Consider the following 3,359-nt stretch of genomic DNA (forward strand, 5'->3'; position numbering starts at 1 on the left):
GCCTGGACTCAATCAGCACGGGCTTGACCACGGCCGCGCTCAGAGATTTATATAAGCAAATATGATTTATTGAATTAGGGTTCGATTTTCTGACTTGATTTCACATATACAAGCATAAGCCATCTTTTTCCAGACTTCAATACTCGAGCTTAGAAGACCATTTCATCCATTGAAGGAAGGATTACATTGGTTTTAACATCAAATTGAAGATCAAGAGGAGATTTGGGGCATTCAAAAGGCAATTAGGGTTCATCATTCTGAATTGGGAATTTAGGGTTTTCATCCAACTTGAAGAAGAAGGGTCTACATGCCTTCAATTTACTTTTCTGAATTTGTTCTTTACTTTTTGTTGCTTATTAGTATGAATAACTAAATTTGTCAAACCCATTGGGGTTCCTATGTTGTTGGATTGATTATAATGCTTATGAGATTTTGATTATGAATGCTTGTCTCTTCTTGCTTTCATTATTAATGAGAAATCACATTATTCATGAGACGTTGTGAGTTGTGGTATTTAGATTGCTTTATGTAATCGAGAAATTCATTTAGTAATTGGAGATTTGAATAACAAGAACTGGTTAATGATCACTTAGAGATAAGGATAATTGACTAGCCAGATTAAGAATTAACAAAGCTTAATAGAGTCGGGTTAAAGCTTAATGCTAATTTAATAATCGATCGTTAGGAAGAGATTCTAACTTTTGGTTATTAGGTTTAGGAGTTCAGTTATCTCGAGAGGGAAACCGAATTCATTTAAGAATTCGTCCACGGGTAATTGCAATTTTTAATCAATATAATCTCTATCTTCACTAAAATCCAACTAGCTTAGGTCCCTTTTGGGTTTGCTTTCTCCTTCGATTGTTTACCTAAATCCTTTCAGATTATTTGACACTTAGTTAACCGCTTGTTTATATTTAATCATAGCATAGTAACCTCATCATTTTTTTAAGGATAGATAACATAAGACGCTGCAGTAGTTCTAGGATCACCCTTTCCCGAGAATATGACCTTGATACTCACCATTTGTGCTAGTCTGCATCGATAGGTTCACTGCCTTAGATTTTAGCTACACAAATAGCCTATCAAGTTTTTGGCGCCGTTGCCAGGGAAACTTTTGTATGAACTAGAGTGAATTTATATTTTTGTTAATCTAGCTATTTTTATTTCTTTTGTCTTTTCATATATATATATATATATATATATATTCTTTATTATTATAGTTATTCTTGTGTTCTTTGATTGCTGCCTTTCCATTTCAGGTAGTTTATGACCAGGAGCTCTAATCCTACTACTGTAGACCCTCTTGCTGAACCAAAGAGATCCCTCCATTTGTTGAGGAAGCGTATGCAAGAAGAAGAGGAGGTGCAGATAGAGTTTGAAGCCCCTATGAATATACCAGCAGGGATGGGAGACAACAAGTTGCGGATGAAGCTAGGACAATGCACGAGTTTGCTAGACCTTCTCTTGAGGGGACACAGATGAGTATATTGCAACCACCAGTGGCAGCCAACAATTTTGAAATAAAGCCAAACATGATACAGATGGTGCAAAATAGTGTACAATTTGGGGGACTGCTGAGCGAGGACCCAAATGCTCACATCGCCAACTTCTTGGAAATCTGCGACACCTTCAAGATAAATGGAACAATTGATGATGCCATTCGATTGAGGCTGTTTCCTTTCTCTCTAAGAGACCGGGTGAAAAGATGGTTGCAGTCGCTCCTAGCCAACACTATTACGACATGGAGATCATTGGCTCAGAAATTTTTCTACAAGTACTTTCCTCTAGCTAAGATTGCGAAATTGAGGAATGACATTTCTTCTTTTGTGCAGATGGAAGACGAGAGCATGTATGATGCCTGGTAGAGGTACAAGGACTTGTTGAGATACTGTCCACACCACGGTCTACCAATTTGGATGCAATTTCAGACATTTTACAGTGGTTTAAACCATGCTACGAGACAGATGGTTGATGCAGCAGCAAGAGGGGCGTTGAACAGTAAGACGCCCGAGCAGGCTCAGTACCTAATAGAGGAGGTGGCCATGAACAATTATCAGTGGCAGTCTTCTAGGAGCGACTAGTGAGGCAGGGAGTGGTCAATCATGGATTGTACAGCAGCCTTGGCAGCTCAGGTGGAGCTATTGGCTAAGAGGATCAAACCAGCTCTAGATGCCAGCCCATGCAGCTCATTAAGGTGGCCTGCATTTCAGTGCGAACTGTAATTCGGGAGGTTTATTTGCTAGTACTTCTATATCCTTCTTCCTCTTCTATTTTATCCACTGACCTTGAGCAGGTAGATTATATGGGCAGTAGCCCGAGGTGTCACGACCCGATCTGTGGGCCCATGACTGGCACTAGGGAATGGGTACACGTAAGGCCACCGAATCCCGTAGTAAGCCTGACCACTCACTAACTTAATTAAAATCTCATCTAATATCACTGATGTCACAATTTCTCTTAACTATTAAATTCTACATATTTAATTCGGTATGCCAATAGAATTAGGCAAGACCCAAAACTACATAAAATTACAACTGATAAGTCTATTGCTTCTACTGCAGAGAATCTAAAATTTTACAAGTCAAACATACTAAATCAAATACATCACCTGATGATGAAGGAGTCGGGTTGCTAGATAAGAGCTGCGGGAAGACTAACAATCACAGATCTGAAAAACAGTAAAATTAAGACTGTTAGTCTCGAGAATGAATTAAAATCATATATCCAAAAACGATCTCAAACACTTCAATAACACATTTTTTTTAATTTGAAATAAACATTAAGTCATGCAAAAATAAACGTGTCATGCCATGCTTAAATAAAAATAACTTTCACATTCTACGGGATAGAGTACCTCAGCAGAACCGTAATCTCAACACTAGCATCTCGACTCTCTCATTCTAACAGAACTGGCACCCAAAGAGCGAAGCTCGACCAGGGTCCTTAAATCCAGTTCAGTCACTTCATTATCACTAACTCTCTTAGCCTTTCAGCTCTCTTACTCCAATAAGACTAGCGCCCATAGAGCGAAGCTCGACCAGGGTCCTTAAATTCAGTTCGGTCACTTAAGTTTCCAAATAAGTCGGTACCCTGATAGCAATGCTCGACTAGGGACCGTCACTCCAGCAAAACTCACTCTACTAAGCCTAGAGAGCGATGCTCGACCAGGGCAAGTCCTAATTTACCTTTTTAAATTTACCCTTTTTCCCTTTTACTATCAGTCTCGGATTCATACCGGTTCACTAATCAAATAGTATGTTCTACAGCTGTCCCATCCTTAGTCAACACGAAACAATAAAATCATAATGCAAAAAATGAAACTTATATAAATAGCGCTTAAAATAACTGATTAAAATATT

At 38.7% G+C, this 3,359-nt stretch overlaps 1 non-coding gene across 1 annotated transcript; it reads right to left on the reverse strand.

Annotated features, from left to right (window-relative positions):
* Positions 1–1,799: 1,799 nt before the first annotated feature.
* LOC112534627 lies at positions 1,800–1,906 on the reverse strand. The gene has a single exon (XR_003078904.1). It is a non-coding gene; the product is annotated as a small nucleolar RNA R71 (small nucleolar RNA).
* Between the last annotated feature and the right edge of the window lie 1,453 nt (positions 1,907–3,359).

The sequence above is a fragment of the Ricinus communis genome, chromosome 2 (genome assembly GCF_019578655.1).
Source record: "Ricinus communis isolate WT05 ecotype wild-type chromosome 2, ASM1957865v1, whole genome shotgun sequence".
NCBI lineage: Eukaryota > Viridiplantae > Streptophyta > Magnoliopsida > Malpighiales > Euphorbiaceae > Ricinus > Ricinus communis.